The sequence below is a fragment of the Epinephelus fuscoguttatus genome, linkage group LG19 (genome assembly GCF_011397635.1).
Source record: "Epinephelus fuscoguttatus linkage group LG19, E.fuscoguttatus.final_Chr_v1".
Classification (NCBI taxonomy): domain Eukaryota; kingdom Metazoa; phylum Chordata; class Actinopteri; order Perciformes; family Serranidae; genus Epinephelus; species Epinephelus fuscoguttatus.
The window spans coordinates 39,249,193-39,274,182 of record NC_064770.1 but is presented as its reverse complement, the minus strand read 5'-3'; the positions used below and the strand labels follow the sequence as shown (position 1 = coordinate 39,274,182).

At 44.6% G+C, this 24,990-nt stretch overlaps 1 long non-coding RNA gene across 3 annotated transcripts; it reads left to right on the top strand.

Moving 5' to 3' along the window:
- Positions 1 to 4,819: 4,819 nt before the first annotated feature.
- LOC125879332 (uncharacterized) lies at positions 4,820 to 24,625 on the top strand. 3 transcript variants are annotated; one of them, XR_007447851.1, is made up of 4 exons: positions 4,820 to 4,959; positions 7,963 to 8,108; positions 21,379 to 21,489; positions 24,225 to 24,625. It is a non-coding gene; the product is annotated as an uncharacterized LOC125879332 (long non-coding RNA). The 3 variants fall into 3 exon arrangements; XR_007447852.1 differs by lacking the exon at positions 4,820 to 4,959 and adding an exon at positions 5,620 to 5,709; XR_007447850.1 differs by lacking the exon at positions 4,820 to 4,959 and having other exon boundaries at positions 7,917 to 8,108.
- The last annotated feature ends 365 nt before the right edge of the window (positions 24,626 to 24,990 follow it).

The window sequence follows — 24,990 nt, the reverse complement described above, 5'->3', positions numbered from 1 at the left end:
TTGACCTATTACGTCACAGACCAAACAATGGACAAACAAGTTAGCTACGGTTAGCTAGCAGCTAACTGCTACCATGGTGGACAACTTTACAGCTCTGTACATTTGGTGCGTCCAAAAAGTCACGGCTCTGGATGTAGATTTCTCCATGTTGTTACCGGCTTCTTCTTCTCTTACACATTTAATGCTATTGGACTTCAGGGTCAAAGCCCGGGGCGGAAACTGTGGAGCATGCTCAGAGCGCCTCGGCCAGTTTGGGTTTGATTGACTGTATACATGCAGGAGTCACATGATCTGGGTGTGTTAGTCCCACTGTGACACATTCACTGCAGGAACATTTCACTCACACTGACATGTTTACAGGGATTTTAAAGGTCCTTTTTTTTTTCTCGGACTGACACAATAAATCCATTTTCTCTGGTGTCATGGAAACGTACTGACTGGCATTAGAGGGACATTCATGTTTTCACATTGGCCACCATAGTAAAGATACTCTATGACAAGAGAGAGCATTACAAGCTGCGCCAGTGGTACGAAAAGATGTCCTTCTGAGCTTGTAGCCCTTTAACATTTAACATTTGCACATCTGTTTTTAAATGCTAACAGAATTGCAAACAAATAACATAGAGCACTAGCCCCTTTTACACTGCCAGATTTTCGGCGAATGTTGAGCCGTTTTGTTGGCAAGCTGTGAGCGTTTAGACACACAGAGCCGGATTGGCAAGTTGATCCAAGGTGCCCAATTTTCCACCTCGTAGGGTAGACATATTGGCGGAACCTTTTAGTTTAAACAGACCGAGGCGGCCTTCTGTTGATGACTTGTGGGAGGAGCTGTTGATGACCTGTGGGAGGAGCTGTTGGTGACGCCGCACGTGCGAGCCACTGGCGGTGGATAAACAGGAAACAGCTGATAGCAGGAATTAGCGAGCAGCTAGTAGCAAGAGGGAAACACAAACCTGACAGACACTGTAAAGATGAGCAACTGAGGAGACAAGGAATTGCGCGCCCTCCTTGTCCTCGCAAACGAAGAGGCCATTAACCGTCAGATGACGGGGACGGTGAAGGACGGGCCGACTTAAGAGAGAATCTCCGAAGGACTGACCAGCCGCGGCTTCCCTCCCACGTCACTGTTTACGTCACACGCTGAGCTACACGTTTTGTTACTTGCTCACGCCCCCCATTGCCCCGAAAAAGGCACATTCTGTATAAACAAAAGTAGGTAGGCGGCATTTTGCTGCACTCCCCGATTTTGTTTTTATACTGCCAATGCTGAAAAAAGACTGATTGAGCTTTCCTGCAAATTTGCACAACTCCTGTTTAAAAAGGGCTGATAATTCTTTTTGCATATAAACCAGAGGACTTACACTAACATATAACACATTCATCATGTCCCAGAGCGCTGTTTCCTTGCACTAATAGGTTTGTAGAAATCCAGTAAAAAGCGCACACAACAGAAACATTATAATCCAGACCGCGGGTTTTCACAGCACTTCCTGCGTTGGAATCAGCGTCATCACATTGTGAGCATGAGCTGACTTTCTTGCATGTATTTAAAAAAATATGTGTTGAAAAAAGAAAGAAAAAAAGATTTTCATATTTGTGTGGTTTATTGCACTTTTTATTTTATTAGTATGGACATTATTAAAATTTGGGATATAAGGGTTGTATCGATGTATAGCATATTAAATAACTCCAAAAATGGCACGACAGCATGTAAAAATGTAAAGATATGCTCTGGTGGACTTGTTCTATGCAGGCGTGGTCGTCTTTCACCAGATCCCCCACCTTGTTTGGAAGTGTAGTGAAAATCATGTGGATGATTGAAATCAGATTCAAAACAATACAACCTTATATGCAGAACAAATGTAATGTTTCTTCCTTAATCCTTAATTTGAGTTCCAGATCTCGTGAGAATATGTTGCTGAAACAGAGACATGTTTCAAAATAAGTTAATTTTACCCTGATTTGTGTTTCTGAAGAAATGGCATTTCAGTGTCAGAATGTTTACAAGAGTTGGGGCTGTGAAAAATAGGTCCAGTATCTACTTTAGTGACTATAGAGTGAAGGAAACAATGACTGGATTTAGGGCCGCAGCTAATCTCTTAAAGGGGCAGGGCAGTGGTAACACACAGATACAGGAAATGAATCTAAGTGGGCCATCTCAGTTTATCAACAATCTCTGACTGCAGTTAGCCGCCTGCTGCAACCAGAGTATCAGAAAAACACAGATTTTTAAAACGAAACCACTTTATTCAGTGTTTGTGTCACTTTATATCGCCTGATCTGTTTGTTTCAGAGAGGAGGAGACCTCTGTGGATAACTTGTCTCACGGTAAAAACCTGCCGCCGGCCAATGGGTGGGGACCTCTGGGGGAAGTCAAACAATGTTCATCTGCACACACTGCGACGACACACAGCTGATTAAATATCAGCAAAGTTTACCTGGTTCCTGTGCCACAGGGAATGTCTTTATTCAGTAGCTAGTTAGCTAGCTTACCCCAGGTAACGAGTATCATTCATGCGCGCCGAGCTCCAGGCACAACATTTAGCTAAAAAAAAAGAATTACAGTCTCATGACTCAAAGGGATAGTGCAGCCAAAACTGAAAATTCAGCCATTATCTACTCACCCATATGCCGAGGGAGGCTCAGGTGAAGTTTTAGAGTCCTCACATCACTTGCAGAGATCCAAGGGGAGAGGAGGTAGCAACACAACTCCACCTAATGGAGGCTGACGGCGCCCCAGATTCAAACGTCCAAAAACACATCATTGAAACCACAAAATATCTCCATACGCAAGCACACACACGTGAGCGCGGTGCCCAGAGAGGCAGTCAGAGCTACAGGCTACAGTGAGGCTAAAAACAGAGTCCAAATGATGTTTTTCCAAACAGCTTTTTATGTCGGGGCTTCAGGACACTTGGATCACTACGGACGAGCAGTATGGAGATATTTTGTGGTTTCAGTTATGTGTTTTTGGACGTTTGAATCTGGGGCGCCGTCAGCCTCCATTAGGTGGAGTTGTGTTGCTACCTCCTCTCCCCTTGGATCTCTGCAAGTGATGTGAGGACTCTAAAACTTCACCTGAGCCTCCCTCGGCATATGGGTGAGTAGATAATGGCTGCATTTACATTTTTGGGTGCACTATCCCTTTAAAGCTGGCTGATGCTACGCTATGATTGGTCAGAAGTTTCAGCTGGTTGCAATCTGCAGTCGTCACCACTAGATGCCGCTAAATCCCCCGAAATCTGACACACTGGACCTTTAAGTCCTGTCAACTCCCTGACAGTCTCCCTCCAACCTCAGATTGTGTCCAAGTGTCTCTTGGACAGTCGCTCTGGTCCATTCCGACCCATGTAGTATCCTTATCTTGGGACAGCCATGAACCATTGATTTAAGTTGGGCAGCCTGGTAATATTTTTCCAAGTTTGATAAATTGGATTTAAAAAATAATAATAATAATTCTGGGTCTTTCATTTTGCCACATGACTTTTGATTTTGGGTGGCAGTAGCTCAGTCCAGAGGGAACCAGAGGGTCGGCAGCTCAAGTTCCCGTCTGGACCAAATATGGAGCGTGGACTGGCAGCTGGAGAGGTGCCAGTTCGTCTCCTGGGGCACATTTGCCTTGAGCAAGGCACTGAACCCCCACTGCTCAGGGCGCCTGTCCATAGGCAGCTCCCTCACTCTGACATCTCTGCATTTAATGCATGTTTAGGTCCTGTTTGTGCATGTGTGTGTATTTGGGGTGTGTGTGAATTTCTTCTCAAGGATTAATAAAGTTTATCTTCTTCTAACTCTGTTTCACAGCTGGCACAAGTTATTTTCTGCAGTAAACTTCTGAACCTGTTTTTTAGTTCAGAATCATGTTTATTAGTAATTATTATAAAAGCAGGTGAAGTCGTGAAGCTGATAATGAACACTGTTGCGTAACCCTGAGCTGCTTAAGAGGACCCTGAACACAACACCAAGTTACACATCAACTCTCCTCTCAAGGACAGCATGGCCACAGGTCGTCTCGTTCAGGAGGTCACCACTGTAACGTGTTTTACCCATGACCCTTTGCTTTAAACATCACATCCAGCTGCCAGCCTGAAGCCTCCTCCTTTGATCCACCTCCCATCATGTGTTGTATAAACACACATGCGCAGCAGGCGTCCCATGTGTGACCTACACTCTGACTTTGAGGGATTGTATCACCTGTAAGGTGTCAGGTCTCGTCACGACATTTTACCTTTGAATGCTGCACGCTGGTGTCCACCTGTTGACAGGAAAAACACGTTAATGTTGCTGGTTTTGTCTTAGAGGCAAAAATGAAGGTGTGTGTGTGTGTGTGTGTCACGCGTGTGATGTGCAAAGTCAGCGTGACACCTGAGGGTCTTATCTGTGTACACATGAGTGAAACACCTGCAAACAGAGAGACGGATGATAAAGGGAATAAGGACTGAAATGAAGCAGGACTGTGAGGAGACGTGAGAAGCACCAGAGCCATATTTCACTGCTTTATGGGCCTGCATGTCGACCTTGCTGCAGTCTGCCGCTGCCAGCCAGACATGCTGTATACTGTGCAACAAATGCAGAGCCCCCCCCCCCCCCCCCCCCGGCCTATAGCCCTGCACACATCCATGCATTTAACCCTCCTGGAATCTCAGGCGTGTCTCCTTTCTCTCTCAGTCCTCTCTCAAACTCCCCTCACAATTAGTTTTTTTCTTCCCTTTCTTTGCATCCCCTCCCCCCACTGTGGCCGCCTCTCAGCCCCTGGCAGTGCACATACCACATGCACACACATGCACACACATGCACACACACTCGTAAAGCACAGCTACACACCCCCTTCCAGCGAGCTCACACTCACTCACTCACAGAGCAGTTGCAGCCCTCTGAAGCCCCACTCTGGTGCCTCCTGCACACACTTAGACACTTTTTGAGCCGTCTAACTCAGGACCAAGACGTCCCATCTGCAGATAGGTAGGAACTCACGGGTTTGTTTTATGAATTCAGTGTCATGCGCAGGGTTTCTGCACAGGAAGACACTGGTGCTACTTAAAGAACATGATGTTCCCTCTTGTCTGTGTGCACATGGGCTCACAGCGAGGTGTGGGGCGTCACAGCAGCTTCTTTGTTGCTCAGGAACTTCACAGGACCTGTAGGATTTACAGACCATGTGCTTTGATGAAGAGTCTGGTGCTTCATCACAAACATGCAGTGTCACTTTTACACTTTGTTTCTGACTTTCAGGTGTAGTTGGGTTTTAATTTGTGCCTGTGTTATCTGGTGACCTCATGCCAGAGAATTTATGCATGACAGAGCTTTATTTCTGCAGCGGGAGGTTTTTCCACGCAGGAAGTTAATTGGTTGACATTTTATGCTGATGTAATTTAGGCACTGCACACTTTGTCTTTCTCTGTGTGGAATATGAATGAGCTCTATTTTAGGAAACAGCAGAGGCAGGTTAGTGTGAGCGGAGCGTGTTGATCTGGGCCTGCTTTAAAAACAGTTTTAAAATATGTAGTTTCTTTTTGCTTTGGCTTCAAATGTTCTTTGGTGGGTGTGTGTGGAGGAAGTTTGGGGTTGGGAGGCTTCCATTAGTGCACGAGGACTACATATCCCATAAGTCATAGCATGCAGTAAATTGACAGAGCTCTACCAGGTGTGTGCAGTAAGTTCAAGGGTCACAAGCCACAAGGAGGTGTCTGTACGCACGACGCACCGGGACAGGTAGTAACATAACCCACCGGAACTCACTGAAGTCATGATGTATGTGTTTTAGAGGAGGATAATTTAAATATGTGCACAAGTGTCAGGACAGGTTTATAGTCAGGGTGCAAACTTTGCAGAGGTCTGTGCATTTCTGTGCAAACAGCAGCGGCTCCAGTCGTCTGCACGCGGCGCAGTTTGACCTCTGCTGCAGCAGGCTGTTGTGTAACGCCGCGCGCTGCGCTGATGTAGTTACACAAGTGTCCGTGATGTGTCGCAGTGACGGTGCATGAATGAGCTCGGTCACAGTCACAGCTTCGTCCTGCTAAAGGCTCAGTCCACCCAAAATACGTTTGTATAATGTCTGTGTGCAGAGCGTGAGGCGCAGGGACTTCAAGTTTGATTTCATATGTGGAAGATAAAAGTGTTGCATGTCTTTCCTGACACACTGACAGTTACTGTAGGCAGTCCTTCATGGTTATGATCCAGGTTTCACTGTAGATTTCCTGCGAAGATTAAACGTGGCTTCTGGTCTGATCGTGTTTGAGCTCAGATAAAAGAAAAATCCAAACTAAAAATGACCTTCCTGTTGTTGTGCAGCTGTTTGGATCCAAACTAGAGCTGCAGACTTTAGTCAGTCACGATTTAACACCTGGTTGATTGTTTCAATGATATCAGGCAAATTGTCTTGGTTTTGTTTTGTTTTTTTCATTTCTTTTCTTTTGTCATTTTAAACTCAACATTTTTGGGAAGTTGCAATGAGCATTTTTTTTTATTTTTATTACATTTTTTTAGTCAGCAATTAATTGATTTATTAAAAAAAAAAGAAACCAGCAAATGAATAAATAAAAAACCATTAGCTGCAGCCCTCGTCCTTACCTCGTTTTTTTTGATTAAACTAAGTAACTGTTAGTTGCAGCTCTTGTTCAAACTTTAAAGTTCTCATTATGGAGCTGAAACAGTGACGCTAAGTTTTTGCAAAAAAAAAAAAAAAATACTGTTGAAAAAGGAAACATTAACACTGACAAAAGTTCCACTGAAAACTAAAACACAGGTTTTAAAAATATTTATTTATTGTTATTATTTTGCATTCTTGTGTTTTTCAATGACAACCCTCTTTTTTCATCACATCACTCTCGAAGGACTTTGTATCAAAAAGAGCTGATTTCTCCTCAGTATGAAGACTACATGTCAGTCACACTCTCCCTGCCCCCTCCCCTCAAACTCCTCCCCTCCACGCCAAGACAGGGACAGGAAGTTGAAAAAGAAAGGAGGAAGTGGAAAACCTGTCAGTGTAACAAAAAAAAAGTAGACCCTGACGGAAAAAGAGTGAAAAAGAAGTTTGTCACCAAAAAACATGAAAGTGCTAAGAAATAAAATAAAATAATAAAAATAATTTTAATGTTTCCTTTACAACAGCAAATTTTATTTTTGACGCCAAAACTTTGTGTCACTGTTTCAGCTCCAGAAAATGTTGATCTTAAAATCACATAAAAAAGGAATATTTGACTTTTTTCATTGAAATGAACCTGTTGTATGTTTTTAAGTGAAAGTGTAATCCTTTAATTCCAAATTTGAATCTTTGAAGCTAAAACTCTGTGTCACCGTTGTGCCTGTGACCTTGGACAACCTTGAGTTAGTCCCCGCAGTGACACACATGGCTCCATGAGGCCTCAGGCTGAATAGATGCAGTTCCTCTGTTAATGATTCTGATAATAAGAGACACTCGTGGAAGACAAACGTCCTCTGTTTGTCTCTTTGTTTATCCTGTAGACATGTAGCAGCGTTTCACTCCCTGACCTTTGAAGCATGGCTGCCGTGTGTGATCAAACTGCTGCAGCAGCACAGAGCTGCCACCAGGTGGTGACATCATGATGGAGGACAAACTCCATCACTTTGTGCTCCAGCTCTGAATGAATGAATGAATGAATGTCTTCAGTTTAACATGAGGAGTTTTCCTCTACTGTTACAGGTTATTTATTATCTGACGTGAAGTGTCTCCATGTGGGAGCTCCTCTTGGTGCTGAGATCATCCTGCACACCAACCGTCCCCTCTTTTGTCCCTGTTGCCCAATCTTCTGCCTCTCTCTGGGTCACTGCCCCTTCACCCTCACACTCCCCGCCCCTGACCGCTGTGTACACACATGTGCTGCCCACTCACATGTTTATCTCCTCCCACCTCCTGCTCTGCGCCCTCCCCCTTCCACAAACTCACTCTCACCCCCACTCTGTCTCTCTCTGTCTCTGTCTCTCTTGGTGGCTCTGGGTCCATAGGCGGAGGACAGGAACAGGACAGGACACGCACCCTCGACACCACACAGCAGCACCGCAGACATGTCGGACTCCGAGACCGCCGCCGCCCCCGCCGAGGCCCCCGTCCCCGCTGCTTGTGCTACTATCAAGGCTGACCTGGACAAATGGTAAGTGATGGCGTGCACGCTGTGTGAATGTGGTTCTTCTACTTTTTCATGCAGAGAGAACACCAAACTCAGAGGAAGCTCTTGCAATCATTGCTCCACCTTCTGAGTGAAGTTCTGCCTCATGAGGCGCCTTCAAACATCTGTACCTGCGGAGATGATCCGGCTGAAGGTGGAGAGGCTCTGCACAAAAACGAACATCTCAATCGTTAACAAGCTGTGTGAAAACATCACGCTCAGAGCAAATATTACCCAAAATTCGGAGCTGATTGACCCGCGTGCAGCTCTAATGGCGCTTGAATTAGCAGACAGCAGCATCCTAAAATGCGCCATGTCAAAATGGAGTCTCTTCGCTGTGGTCGGCGCCGAAAACCACCAGGAGAGAACAGAAAATGTTGAAATGTAACTGAGTTGGACACCTCGGGTCTCTGCGGGGGGCGGGGGTTATAATAACTTGGGGGACCCTCTGCAAAGGGAGAGTGATTTTGGGATTAATGATGCTTGGCAGCGGGGTGATGTTGGATGCTCATCAGCACGCATGGATGGAGGCTGGGAATCTGCTTGCGTCACTAGCCTCCCTGTTTCCCCAGAATCCCTTGCGTTGTCGCTGCTGTCTCCTCATCGTGTCAGCGGTCAAGGACACCAGCTCGATGGTGTTTTGTAGATTGTTGCGTTTATTCTGATGCTGCTCTGTGTGTGTGCAGAGTGACGTGACACCTCATCTCTGTAAGAGTCCATTTTGACAGACAGTCCTGATGGAGGTCAGGGAGCTTTGATCAGATGGATTATCACTGAGCAGAACGCTTCCTCAACACTTGAGGGATGGTGTGACAACATGAATCTGCCTGTTTGTGTTGTGTTCGTGCAGAGTGGAGACATTTTGTTGAAGCTTTCGTGTCTGTTCCAGTTGGACTGTCGGGCCTTGATAAGGTGACAGTGAGGGTGTGAAGCCTTCAGATAAGACAGCAGGTTGAGGTGGGGGAGGGAGGGCTGACAGAGGGAGGCGTGGATGCTCGGCTAATCGAGTGCAACAGTTGTACAAGTGCTCACTTTGTGCATCCTTTTATTTCCTGTCAGAAGACACGTCCATTTGTAGTTACGTTTCTCTGACAGGTCTGTGCTCAGGTGTTGTGGGTGTCAATGATCCGTCACTGATGGGTCATTCGTGTTTCCGCAGACATCGTTGAGTCCTGGTGAGGAGCCATATTTAAACTTTACTGCAGCTTGTTAAAGAACAGGCCAGTCTATACTGGGAGCTCTGGCCAAGGTCAGCTCTCTATAGGGCGCTTTAAAGCACCGCACTGTGGGTCAGTGATGATAAGGTCGTCTCGTGCTTCAGGTCATAGTTTCAGGGGTGGAACGAGGGATCAGTGATTTAGTATTAGCGATGCGAAGTGGAAACATCGATACGTATCATCATCTTTAAGATATGCCTTTATTTTAAAATTCCCATGACGCCTATGTGTCCATTTGTGTCCAAGCTCACCTTTTTCCGAAACTCTGAAATTTTCTGACATCATCTCATATCGATCTCAGGCCTCTGAACTGAATGGAATCAAAATGATATCATGGTGGACTTTGTGATATCAGCAAACATCATATACTTGTCCAAAGATTTTATATTGTATTGCGATGAAACTTGTGATTTACACGCCTGAGCAGAACATGAACCAGTGTCCCTCAGAGGTGGAGAGTCCAGTGGGACCAGCATGTGGGGACAGACAGGGATAGTGCTATTTTGAATCCTCAAGAAAAGACAAGCGTCAGTGTTCTCAGCGGTTCACTGATCGCCAATAGATTTGTCCAAACGCCCGACCACAGATCAGGAAACACAACATCAAACTGTTTATTTATCCTCCTGAGAGCCTGTGTCCTCATGAGGACGTCACATTTTGGGTTTACTGCACCGTATACTTCATTCTACCGAACTCAGACCTGTTGTCCTCGTTCGTGGACACTTTTTGTGCCATCCAGTGGCAGTAAGAGCACAATACACTAATTCATGGAAAAACAAGATGGCTGCCATCTCTGCCAAGTCAGTCTGCAGCCGACCCCGACACAAAAGTGGACTGAAACTTTTTATTTATAATTGATGATGTTTGTAGTTTGATACGGCAACACATTCGACCAATTGTAGGAACAGTAACAAGCTGAGACGCTGTTAATTAGAGAGTACTCGTTTGAGGACATTGGGACTTTGACAGTGCTCACTTTTTTATACTCACCAGTTCCTGCTGATCCCAAACAGCTAGGAGAAATAAAAAATGCACACTAAACAAAGGTTTGAGTCTCAGGAGGTTAAACCAGGAAACAGTTGATGCTTGATCCTCTTCGCTCTGGATCCTGGTCCCTAATCTGTGAGCTAGACGTTGCCTCTCACTCCACCCACCCGTGTTCCCAACAAACCTTTGTCACATGTGAGCTGTGGTGACTTTCTGATGCTGTCACCGACCTCTGCTTTGGGAACATGTTGGTCAAATGAGCGTCTTTGAAATGCAGCAGCAGTGAGTCGAGGTAACACTCTGACATCTCTTTAAAGCTGGAGGTGGACATGGTGATCGCTGTAAAAGAAATAAAGGTCTAGAATAGTTTTAATCCAGGTTTATGAGGTTTGAATGAGGGCTGAGCGAACAGCTGAGAACATCGACAGTTGCTCTTTTTTCTTGGGCGTTTTTTGTATCTTTATTTTGCTCACTAAATGGCCGAACTCTGCCGCTCACTTCTACGCGAATATATCGGCAGTTGCTGGTTTGTAGGGCTGATGGCGTCACATGAAATTTGAAATACTCCCACTTTGACTCATGCACCCACCCCCTTCATGCAGCCACTTATGTGTCATACATGTTAGTGATGCGTCGAGGCCGCTGTCCCGTCTGGATCTTCCATTTTATTCCAACCTCTGGGAGCTAACTGTAGATTCAACATGGCTGACTGTGTAATGAATACCAGAACTCTTCTGTATTTATAGACGGCACAGACAGACGTGTGTACGAGTGAGGCTGTATGTGCAGGATACCATGACATGTTCCCTGCCGTAGATCATGTTACCGCTCCACCTGACACCTGCTCCTTTAACCAGACCGGCCACATAAGCCACAAGCTCTCAGTCACACTCAGACTGAGACGTATGGAGGCGGCCATGATGGCTTCAGGCCTCATGTTGAGGTGATGAGACGCTCTCTGTGCTCAGTGTTGGTCACATGTGATGTTTCCTCACAGTTTCAGGACGAGACTTCTATGTGGTCTGACGGGAGAATTTATTTTATTCTAAACAGTTACAGGAGCTGTGACCTTGTCAAGGTCACACAGAGGTGAAGGATGAGCAACAGGCTGTGAGCATGTGAGGTCACAGTCTGGTTTAAAATGTGACACGTGCAGTGTTTTTGCCTTCACATCATTTTAATACTCAAACTGAAGTTTGCTTCCATGCACATACCGTATGCCCTGCGCACATCTTGTTTCAAGTGATTAAAATGTCGCTCTAACACACAGACCTGCAGCGTTGCTACGTCTACACACAATATTCCAGTTTTTGTTGTTATTCCAGAATCAGAAATACTTTATTGATCCCGCAGGCCAGACTGATTGATAGGTAGATATATAGTTAAAGTGGAAGAGTTAGAGCTGCTTCTTTGCATCAAACTATACGTTTATCCCCAAAAGTATAAAATAAATAAATATATAAATAGAATAAATGAGAGGGAGGAAAAGGTGAAAGGAAATCATAAATTACAGGTTGAGGATCGTGTAAGTGCAAAACAGTACACCTTAGTTTAAGTACATGTTATATTGATGTACAAAATTTGCAAGGTCCAAATCTGTCGAAAGGTTTTTTTCACTTACAGCACGTCCCCCTGATTCTTCCATCTTGAGGGTTCAGTCTGTGCTCTCTAGATTAGAGGTTCCCAACTCATGGACCACAAGTGGTTTGTTAAAAAAACAAACAAACAAACAAAAAAACACTTGTGGTCCATTTTTTAAATGCAGTGAATTTCCAGCACAGAGCTTTTATTTTGAAGTGCCATTTCCTGCTGTTACATGAGTGACTAACAGACAGCTACTTGACAGAGACAGCAAACTCATTTGAGGATATGGCCAAACGCTGTGTGACCCTGAACGAATGACTCAGGAGAAATGTGGAGCAGTTGGGAGCTTCTGCTCGAGACAACACATGGAGGGACCCTCAGCTGTTGTGAAGGAGTGATTGATTATTTCCAAGGACAGTTGTTGATAATTCAGAAGTCCAACTTTCTTATTTCCAGCCGGTAACAGGCCCATTCCTGAAAGAACAAAGTTTTCTCCTTGTAATGTTGTGACTGTCTGGATATAGACCTAATTCAACCATCTCAGGATTTTCATCAGAAAATAAAATGTTTATTATTTCATGAGGAGTCACAGGAAGTCCTCAGGCCATAGAGTGTTCAGTTAAAACTATGCAGCTGAGCAGGCTTATCCAGCAGCTGCAGAAGTCAGAGATGTCATATTTTAGTTTGTGTTCTATTGTTCAACAGTTGTTTGATAAACTGCTACTACCTCTTGTACTCCACGCCCATTTTGTAGCAAAAACGCCTAAAATGACATACCCAAATTAAAATGACTGTAGCTTCTGAACCGCTCTGACTACATGCATGCATGAGGTCTTGCCAGAAAGAAAACTCCCTGAAGTTTCTTGTGAAAGTGTCAGAAACACTCTAGGTGATACAGAGACAGAGTAATGGGCCTCTGAAGTCAGTAACAAGTTGAAGATTTTGCCTAAAATAAAATAAAAAATGTGTTTGAGGATGAATAACTGTCTGTGGCTTCATCTGAGCAGGTAAATGACACTGTGGGGCTGTAGGCACACTATCAATGAACACTTGTTTCAAATTTGAAGAAGACTGCTCAAAGTATGACCATTCTACAGTGTTTTTACCATGAAAAGATCCAGGCGGAGCTCCAAATGACAAGTCGGTCACTCTTCTTCAAAACAGTACTATCAGTGATCAAACAACACTCAGCCAGCTTCAAACATTGTACCTTATTGAAATCAGGTGTGATTATGATAGCTGATGTTGTTTATGACACACAAACACCATAAAATATCACCAAATAAAGCCATATGAAACGTGAAAGTTATGATCCCACTTTCTAGACGGTGTATCTCAGCCAAAAATAGTGGTAGGAGTGAGACTCTTACCTTTTTATAAAACAGCTAAGTCCCTGCTAACAGCTCCACATAAGATCACGAGTAATCCTTTAACTTTTCCCGTCGAAAAACGCCATGACATGACTTGTCACCACTCATCGTGATGTTGGACTGTGTGTGTTTAGGCTGCTCTGGTGCCAAATACATAATAAATAAAAGAAAAACAATGTTATTTTTGAAAAGTCGAGAGCTTCCTGAATCCGGCAATACCAAACATCACATGGTTTGATGACGTAGTGCGCCTGGGAGATACCATTTAACAGAGGAGGGGGGGAGTGAGGACGTTGGCATCCTGGCGGAGTTAGAGAGGTTAAACACAATCAGAGGATTTGAACTTCTTTGATTCTCAGTTCTCATCATGTTGATGCTTTTTAACCTCTCAGAGAGGCGTCAAACATTCCTCTGTGCAGGATCAAACCCAGGACTACACAGGATGCAGTTTTTCTGCAGGAGACTCTGAATGTTGATACTGACTGACACACAGAGCACAGTGTGGGCTGTTGGTTCTTCTCTGCTAATATTTACCATGAAACTCCTCAGTATCAGGTTGGTTAGTGGAGAGTGTGTGTACTTTGAGACTCTGGGCTCTTTCATAACCCACACACACACACACACACACACGCACACACACGGTCTCTGTTACTGATTGCCTGCAGTGTGTGCAGACACACATGGACATTCTTGAAACCGGCTGCTGGTTTTCATTTTGGAATTCGGTGACTTGGCAGAAGTCGGTAATGTGAGTGTTGTAGTGGTGTCACACTGGCACCAATATACCCACACACACACACACACACACACACCCCCGCCCCCTCCACGCTGCACCATCCATCATCACTCCTCGTCAACACATTTAAGAATAGAGTTTTTCTCTGACTTCCTGCTCTCTGTGTCGCGAGACGAATCTTCCTGTAGTTTGCACACAGCACAGTTTAGTATAGATGGTAATAAAAATAAATAAATGCCTCCACTGCACTCACACTCTACACAATTGCAGATACACATCATGCACTTATTGCCAGCGTGTGCAGTTAAAATGTGATTTTAAAGAAGTCATCATGCATATTGTTGCACGTTAAAAGTTATTGCACTAAAGAAAAAGAACTGTTCTGTGCTGTGAGTTGGCTTCAGGTCAGAGTTCAGGATGTGGAAGGCTTCAGGGTGGAGACTGTTTATGAATCTTGTCTTGCGTGAGTTTGATGGACCTGAATTTTATTGTAACTGAAGCGTTCTCCTGCACAAGAATTTCCTTCAGGATAAATAAACGTCTATTGAATTAAATGAATGATGTCCAGAGATAATAAAGCAGAGCGCACAGGTCGGTCATCACGCTGCAGAAACAGTCAAAGTTAGCTTTTTCCTGACATACAGTATTTTCTCAGTACAACAGGATGTGAGTTCACTGACCCAGAGTTTGTGTGCGCTGTGCATTTTTCAGATTTCCAGTTTTAAGTCTACATTTTCTTACAAGTGATGTCACCCAGTGTCCAAACTGTAGGCTCAAAGTCACATGTTCAGAAATGCAAGAGATTATATGAACTGTTGGAGTCTCCAGTCGGTCTGAAGTACTGACATAAAAGTTTTTGTGGTTTCCAAGAACAAAATTTCACAAAGTCCTGTATCGTAGGCAACTGGACTTGTTTGAGTTTCTTGGAGATGTTTCGCCTCTCATCCAAGAGGCTCGTTCAGTTCCAACTGAATAAACAAAACGTCTTCAAGCAACTTAAGCAAGTCCAGTTGCCTACGATATAGCACTTAAGATTACCATGACCTGGTGACTGAGAGGCTTCACCAACACGTGCACAAATTTTCTTCAGTTAAAATTTACCTTACATTTAGACGCACAAGTCGGTCTTTAGACGCTTTGCTTAACTAAAGAAATGTCTTTCTCCCTTCGGTGGCTCACTGAACTCTTGTGCTCGTAAACATAGTCCGACTACGTTAAAAGTTTTAACCAAAGTCGCTGTAAGTGCTTCATTTCCACAATCTTGTGGACTGAGCACACGTTTGATAAAACAGAGTTAAATCTCTCGGCATCCATTTTCAAGCTCTCTGTGTGTTTGTTTCCTTGCGGACGAGAAAAGGGGGAGCGCACATTTCCGGGAGGGCGTGTCCTTTTCAAAAATGCAAGAGGCGTTGCTTTGTTGCCGGCCGTTCTCTCCGGTGTGTTAAACACACTTTAGAAAGGAGTGTCCCCAGACTATCAGAAGGCGGAGATCTCTGATTGTATGGTGTTGAGACTACCTTACATTTAGTTGCACACACAAACCCCTTCATGTATCACCAAGCACTCGTTTACACGCTGACCTGTACTGGTCATCTGGTAAGTTTAAACATTTTTATTTCCTGAGGACAGCACATTTTAAAAGTCTTTGCAAAGGGAGCGCTGCATATTTGAAGCGCCAAGAGATGAGAGATGTTTAACTTTTTAACTTAACAATTTATATTACTATATGTTTCCTCTCATGAACACATTTGGCTCCTTCATGCTCAGTATTAGATACTACACAGAGACAGATGAAGCCTTCTGTCTGTGCTCTGTTCATTTTATCCGTATTTATGCACATTTTGTGAAAACGTACGGATCAAGCGGAACAGAGCTGTACACCACAGATCATGATCGTCGTCAGTGTAGCGCAGTTCAGGTGAGATACGACCGTAGGAAACGATGAGGACATTTAAAAAATGGCAAAACAGAATCTGTAACAGTGGGGAAAAAGGTATTTATTGGCCACACAGGCCACCGTCGTCCACAGCAATGCCTTTGTTCAAAGGTACATTATTACGGCCTTCTCCAGGAACACTTGACTCCGCCCTCTAGTGCCACCTAGTGGCTGTATTCTTGCCAACATAAGGACAGTGACATTCACAACATTTGGAACGAACGCATCTGTTATCATACGTAATGGGAGTGTAAAGAAGCCCACAGAGCGGCGGGTCCTTCCCTTCATCCAGAGCGAGCACTCCGCCGTGCATCCACAATTTCACTTCTGCAGATATTCTGTATCAAAGCAACAAGACGCAACCAAAGGGTCGCAGCTCATAAAACCCCTCAGTAGCGCTCTCAGGTGCTCCCAGCTGAGCGTTTCCTGGGTTTCTCTAGAATCTTCAAAGACCTGTTCACTCCTCAAAGATGACTTTTCACCAGTTTTTTAAGTTGCACATATGTTTTTATTCTGAGGCCAGCGTATTTGTTCAATTCTCCTGAGATGGGAGCGCTCTCAGAAAAAACACGCTGCCAAACCTGCAGCGCTCAGAGCAAAATGAGTTCTCAGCGCCTCGTCATGCTGCTGGCGTTTGTAGTGTAAATATGCTGTGTCACCATTGCAAATCATTTTTAAAATACGCTGACCTGGTTTACAACACTGACCTGTTGTTGAGGTTTCTCTAGAATCTTCAAAGACTCGTTCACTCCTCAAAGATTTTAAACCTGTTTTCTCAAAACTCAAATCTAGTTTTTAGAAGTGATCCGAAGAGCTCACAGCTCGGAGATGCTGGATCACACGTAGACATCACTTTGTGTGATGGGGTCATAAACCCAAAAAGTTTGGCCAGCGCTCTCTGAAGGCGCCCGTTATTGATCGGCGTGCTCCCCGCTGGGTAATGACACCGCACACTCAGCCTTAATCACATGATCTCTGGACAAAATTCGGCCTCGCCATCATCTTTTACTGCCTGCACCTGCTCAGTGATCCATTATGCATGCTGGTCCCAGAGGACGGACTCCAGTGAGCTGCGTCTAAATAATTCAGCCCTCATTTCCTGATTGTGTTCAAGACAAGAGGACGACGTCACTCTTCAGTCGGCCTGGGTGGAGATGAGTCGGACCTGCTGACATCACTGCGTCAGGAGGCAGCTCGTGAAGTCTAGATCACAGATCATGCTGCTGACTTGATGCAGGTGAATTCACTGATTTCACTTCTCCGGTTACAATCTTTGTTTAAAGATCTGGGTCGGCCTGGTCACCATGACAACCCAGCTTTGCCCCATGACCCTGTAACATGACCTCGCTCAGAGTCAGGCTCTCTCTCAGGAGATTGCATGATGCTGCAGTTGTGGTGATGTCATCGCTTCCCCTCCCCCCTCCTCTCGCCTGCACATGTGAGCGCTCTGCTCTGATGCTTCCTGTGATGCACAAACATGCATGTGTGCAAACATGTCAGCAGCTCAGGGTTAAAGATAATGCATGTGCTTTTATTTTGAAAAATACAAATATGAGGAGAGCCCGTGCTGTCAGTGTTGCATCATAAACCTCACGCTGGTTGGATGATGTTTGATTGGTAGCTTTCTTTCGGACTCTCGAGCGTCACGGCAGCCGCTGTGTCGATCTGATTCGCCCCTCCGCTCCGTCAGCTCCTCTCAGGATGGAGACGTACACACGTGTGTGTCGTGTTGGACGGATTATCTGACAACACACTGCAGTGATGATCCAACATCAGTGCAGCAGGAAGTCCAACATAAGCACTCATTGACTCTGTCCACACACACACACACACACACACACACACACAGTAGCACAGACTGCAACACAGCAGCAGATATGCATGCTCGCAGTGACACAAACTCGATGGCTCCCCTCTCCTCACACACACACTGCGCTCCGTCCCTCCTGGCGGAGCAAAGCGCTGAGTGATAATCTTTAGCAGCCAGCTGTGTGTTACATCACTCACCGGCAGCTGGCCACACACACACACACATGCAGATAAAGCAGCAGAGATCAGTGTGTGAGGCTCAGAGAGGATATTAAAATGGTGGTGACGCTGTGATGTGATGGCGTGTTCACATGTTAAAGAGCTGCAGAAGAGTTTTGTAAAGTACGTCTGCATGTGACGTCTCCAGAGGAGCTGTGTGAGATCTGATGAATAACGCCTCATATGATGTCATTTATTTGTTGAGTTGCATTGTGGGTAACGTACAGTTTACAGGAAAACTCTTTGTCAGATCTACCAGGACCGAAAGATGCTCCACTGTTACGGCTTTTTTTTTTTAAATGAATGATTATGCCATGTTCATTTCCTGTCACTCCTTCACAATAAAAGGGGAGCCCCTTTGTTTTGCCACACTGAGGCTGATATCAGTGAGATAAATTTACAAACCGTCTCATGCATGTAATGTTTCCTGTGAATCCCTGGAGCCCAGTCATTCAGAAGTAAACAGATCAAATCTTAAACGGCTTGTTCAAAAGACAAAAAAGGATCCTGAAATCAGATTAGATATGTAATCAGTCTGGATCAAACCTTCAGTATGTGGTTCAAAACTTTTAGTAGGATTTAGACACAGTTTGCAACCCTAATATATGAATTAACTATTACAGAGATCAAGCAGATAAAGTAGACATGAGGCTGCAGTAAAGTAAAAAAGATTTTGCCCCAATAAGTTAATATCTCAGATAGTTGCTAATATGAGACAAAAATGATTTAAAGTCTTGAAGATCTCTGTTTTGTTCTTTGTCGAACGTCGCTTTGAAAAACTGGCACAGAAGTAAAACAGATGAGCTGATGCTGACGTCAGATCAACTGGGCGCAGCACATATGAATGTGATTTGATCCTCTGAGGGAATGGCGGACTCCGCCACTCACAATAAAGAAACAGTACATGCAGAGGTATTTACTGAATGTTTATATATTGAATGTCTGTTGCTCATCCTGAAAAAAAGACCGGCCTCGTCCTTTAAACAAAGTATTTCTACATGTCAGATAAGAATCTGTTGGTTTAATGGTTTTAATAATGAGCAGGAGCTGCTTTGGTAATAAACTGAGTCAGGACAGAGAGAGTGATGTTCAGGAGGATGAAGTGGAGGAGGAGCAGAACAGAGGGATGTTCAGATGACGTGATGGGAGGAGCCAAAGGTTTTTGGTTCACAGTCATGCATCATGAAGCTCCACCTCCTGAGGGCTCACCCTCTTACCTCCGAGTCATCTCTGCATGATCACGCAACCTCCCTCCCTCTCTGGTGTCCGATCACACAGATGGGTTCATCCACACAGCTCTCTCTATCCCTCCCTCCATCCCTCTTCCTCTTGTTGGCTCCCTCCCTTCTGCTCCATCACTCTAATGCACTGTGGCAGCGTCTGCTGCTGTGTTTGCTCTCCGCATGGAGGCCTGAAATAATCTGTTAGCCACTGTTCTCTCTTTCTCTCCCTCAAACTTTCATCCCCCCTTTTGTCCCATCGTTCTTTCTTTGGTTTACTTGTTTTCTTTCTCTCTCTTTCACCCACCTTTCATTGTTTTCGACCTTTTTTTCACCTTTTTCTAGAATAGTATCAGTAACATTGTTAACACTGTGCTACATTACAGAGAAATACAAACCTTACTAATGAACCTTCATTAATATAGGCCTATATTTTATCTCCAAGTGCACGTCACACACTGAGCGAGCCGCCTGTTAATGACGCTGTGGGCTAATGGGCATGTAGCTACTTCCATGTTTCACATGATACGTCATGTTTGTAGTCGACCAATGAAGATGAGTTTACATATCACCTTGGGTTCGTCCTTCACCTTCTCAAAATGATCCCACACTTTGGATTTCCTGCCCGACATGTTATTAACTAGCCTGTGGAATAACCGCAGGTACCAGCCCTGGAGATTAACCTGACGAGGACACTTCCTGTGTCTGTCCTTTCAAAGTAAACTCACACGTGGTCCAGTCATATAGGTTTGGATTTATTTTGACAAGGTGCAGCTCCTGATAGAGTTGCACGTTTGTTTGTTTTTCTGCCACTAAGCGACCAATGAAATCTTTCAGACTAATGACCTCTCTGGTCGACTAACGTTTGGTCGGGGGCAGCCCTACTGTTGGTGAATGAAATGTCTCTGATTGGCAGTTCAGCTCAGCGCACAAGAAAATAAACAGAAGTGAGGAAGGTAAACAAATAGCTAACGTCAAGAGGGAGTGCGACCAAGACAGCTTGTAATGTAAGATTATTTTTCTGAAGCCACTAAGTGTGTTAGATGCTCTATTCTTTCAACATTGGATTGTGTTGTCAATGTGCAGACTGACTAACAAGCTCCAGTTTTCCTTTTTGGACGACGAACACGGACCGCCGCTGTCTGCCGGTGTGGACAGATATTTGCTCTCACACGTGCAGATGGCCGTCAGCTGTAGTGTTTGCAGTGTGCTCATGTGTAACTCTCTGGCTGAGACGCAGGAGACATGAGGCGACACAACATTTGGCTTTTGCCGCCGCTAGTTCTTTGATGTCCGTTTGGTGTGTCTGGGCCTTAAGGCTTGCAGTGTAAACGCAGCCATAGCGTCACGTGATGATTCTGATGATGGCGACAGACGCAGTCCTCGAAACTGTCAAGGTATGACAAAAAAACACACAAGCCTGTAATAAGAACCAAATTATGGTTTGGCTTAAAAGAGTCTGTTCAGCGTTTGGTTGTACTAATAGACCCTCTAAAGGAGGAGCGTGGACACTTCCTGTGTCTGTCCTTTCACATTAAAGTCACACATGGTCCAGTCATATAGGTTTGGATTTATTTTGTCAAGGTGCAGCTTCTAACAGAGTTTCACGTTTGTTTTTTTCTGCAACTAAGCGACCAATGAAATCTTGCCGACTAACGTTTGGTCAAACATTAGGAGGCAGCCCTGCTGTTTTCTACATGTCTGTCTTTCTCTCTAGTTTCTACCTTCCTTAATTGTTTTTTTCTGTGCAATATATTTCCATTAGTTTTAGTACTTGTAGTGTTGATGATCAAGCTTTGAAGGAGTTGATCTTGCATTGACGGGAACACCTAGTGTTACTGACACCATCAGTCTCTTTCCATGTCTTCATAAAATCTTCCAGAGGAGGAAAATCCTTCAGTTTCTCTTCACACATTTTGTTGCTGCTGCCTTTAAAGCGTGTTGGCACATGAAACACGCCTCTGTTTTGTCAACAGAATCGTTGCAGGGCAGAGTCGAGTCCACTAACTGCTGACTAAAGCTCCGTCATTCTTCTTTCTGTGTCCAGCTCACATGCCGTCTGTGTGAGCAGGTGACACTGAACTGCAACAGCTGTTTGTGAACTGACATGTTTTAAAGGTATCTCAATGTGTGTGTTATCTCGACTGAGATCTAACAGTCGTTAATCTTTGTTGCAGTGTGGCAGAGAAGGGAGCCGAGGGCTGCAAAGATCTGATGGAGGCCTTTGCTGCTTGTGTGAAGAGTGCAGCTGAGGGGACGTCATGAGGAGTCGCCCTCCAACCTCAAATGTAAGGATGTTGCATAAATCATTCACGGTCCACAACGAGCATTTCAGGTTGGGGTTAATTATCAGGTGATGCTTTTTCTGTGACTGAATAACAGCAGAAAACTGTCAGAGTGGAATCCTAAGTGCTATAGTGTAGGTATCTGGACTTGCTCGAGTTTCTTGAAGACGTTTCACCTCTCATCCAAGAGGCTTCTTCAGTTCTAACTGGTGCAGAGTGGCAGGCTTTAAACTCTGTGCCATCTACGTCAAACCCACCTACAATGCAGTCTCAGGATCCCTCCCCAGACGACTTAACACCCATTCTCACCTGGACCCATCTGACCCGAACGACACACATGATGGCCAGGTGGGTCAACGACTCACATGTGACTTCAGCGACTCTGTAAAGGGTCACACCTACACAGAGTTTAAAGCCTGCGACTCCACACCAGTCTGTCAGAACTGAAGAGGACTCTTAGATGAAGTGAGGTGAGAAGAGGTGAAATGTCTTCAAGAAACTCAAGCAAGTCCAGCTGCCTCAGATACAGCACTTATGATCGCCCTGACCTGGATGACTGACAATCTTCACCAATCTGCTGCTTAAGTCCAAATGTCTGCTGGGGAAAAAGATGTTCCTAAAGGGTCGGTAAACCAAATCTCACCACTTGAAATCTGCAGATAGTTTTGGATTCATTTAGATAACAGCTGCAGTAAGAACTGCTCACAGTGGATTATCCACCAGGGTGATGTTTGTGTGATGAGAGATTTTTTTTTTTTTTTTTTTAAATGTCATTTTCCAAAGCTTTAAGCTCTACACATGAAAATCCAGTCGCTTCAGTTTTACTGAGTGGAGGCAAATCAAAACCATAAAACAATGAAGCTATCTTTAATGCTTGATTTGCAAAAATAAAGCTTACGCTCATTCGAGGACTTCCCTTAAAGTTCTGAATGGCTCATGAATAAAGATTAACATTTAGAGAGCTGTTAGTCCTACAGCCACAGTCAGTGCGTTTACATGACATCAGAGAAAATGATTCATTGTGTCAGTCCAACTAAAACTGGACTTTTAAGATACAAGTAAACACGTTAGTCCGACTGCAACTGAATTCCTCAGAGTCAGACTAACACACCCAGATCATGTGACTCCTGCATGTATACAGTCAATCAGACCCAAACTCGCCGAGGCACTCTGAGCATGCTCCACAGTTTCCGCCCCGGGCTTTGACCCGGAAGTCCAGTAGCATTAAGGGCCAATCCCAATATCCCCCCTTAGCCCTACCCCTACATTTGCGCATTCCCACGAGGGGTAGTGGTGTCCCAATTCCTTTTTGCGTGTAGGGGTAGTGGGTATGAAACTAGCCCTTCAGAGAGAGGGATTCCAGATGCTGACTTGCCAGCGAGGGGTAGACGTCATCATGGCTACCACCGAGCAAGAGACTGGGAAAAAAGTTCATACATGGCTAACGTTACCGTCATCAGGGTGCTTGTTACCTAGCTAGCTAGCTAGCTCGCACTATCTGGCATCTGTCATCTGTCCTGTTCTGCAAAATTGTCAGACTTTTCACATTACGATAACACTCCAGCTAGTATAACTATGCTGCCTCGTAATGTTAGCTGGTTAGCTAGCTAGCAGAAGCCCCCTGTCGTCTGTTATTCATCAAACGAAGCATGATGAATGCAGCAAACGCGATCGGTAGGATGAATAAGACTTCATTGTAGATGCCGGTTGGAAATGTAGATGGCTCGCAGCTTCCTGTTTAAAATAGTTACGTATGCATGAATGTAACCAATGCTGTGACGTAGTGAGTGGTGTCCCAATTCCTAGGGAAAGATTTCTACCCCTACCCCTCGTTGCTTCATTTTGAGGGCCAAGGGTTAGTGGGCAAGGGGGGGTATTGGGATTGGGCCTTAATGTGTAAGAGAAGAAGAAGCCGGTAACAACATAGAGAAATCTACATCCAGAGCCGTGACTTTTTGGACGGACCAAATGTACAGAGCTGTAAAGTTGTCCACCATGGTAGCAGTTAGCTGCTAGCTAACCGTAGTTAACTTGTTTGTCCATTGTTTGGTCTGTGACGTAATAGGTCAACAGGAAAAAGGTCCAATACTAACAAGCTGAAAGGGGGCATATCTCCACCTATCGTAGAGGAGTCGCACATACTTGGCTCAATAAATGGATTCCCCTCCCGTGCTTGTATACTGGGACAAGGACAGTAGGCCAGTTAGATGTCCTCGTCCAGCTGGGACTGTAGAAACACTTCACTGTGACTGGAAACGTACCGACTGACAGTTCTGAGACTGAGATAAGAAAAAAACAACACATTAGTGCAGGTGTAAATCCGTCCAGATTACAGATCAGACCACTGTGATTGGCTGTCATCCATCCACACAGTGTGACCAGATTCATAAAGTCTCCCTCCACCCAAAAATATGTTTTACTTCTGTTTATGTCCCCAAAAAGCGCGCTGTAGCCAATTTAGGTGATCCAGAGAAAATGTGCAGATTTTTCTTTGTCAACTGACCAATCGATTGGTTGAAGAGTGATTTTCATTAGTTGACTTTAGCCCTAATTATCCGGTCGACGAAATTTTCCCACAATTTTTCCTTGAATGCCTCAAATGCTCGATTAACAATCCAAAAATGTGCTGATTATTTTTCTGTCAGTCTTCTAATGGGTCAATAGTTTCAGCTCTGACCTGTATAATGAATCTAGATTCAGATCATGAAGCGTCTTCCTCCGTCTCATCTCTCCTCCAGGTCCACTGCACTGAGTCCTCCAAGTTCCCAGCATTCCCTTCTGCACAACAGCACTGGACTGAATGATGACAACTACGATGACGAAGAAGATGATGATGATAACAATGAAGATGATCATGGCGTGACAAACGTGTTGATTTGGGCTGAATTTGGGATGTGGTGGCAGTAACCACAGTTTCCTCCCCCCTGTCCTCCCCCTGTTATAGGCTTATCTGATGTCCCTCAGTCTTACCACCGTTCCCCTCTTCCTCTTCTTCCCCCTCCTCTTCCTCCCTCCTCGGCTGACATGCAGCGCACCAACGTGTAGACAATTCCAGATGAGCTGAGCTGTAATGTAAATTGTCGACTTGAGATGAATACTTATAAATGGAAATAAAAGTATCAAATAATTGGTATAAAAACAGAGTGTGATTTTCAGATTCACCATCGGAGGACGGACAACTTCTTTGAGTAAGAACCCTGAACATAAAGTCGTAGTTTTGTCTTATATGTCTGAACATTTCAGTGTTTGAGAGTCTAAAATGGACCAAAAGAAAACAATTCCATTTCTTTAATTAACCTTACACAGTGGTACAAAGTTGAAGGTGCTGCAGTAGGACCATCAAAGTCAAACTAGAATCGACACACTGTGGGGAACCTAAGGCTGCTGTCAGCCCTAGAGTGGTCTCCTCTGGTCTGAATCAGGGACTCATGTTGTTCCAAAGTTGTATAATTGCCTAGAGTTGGTTGGTGTCCTCACGGCAGCATTTACAAGAGGACCAGATCA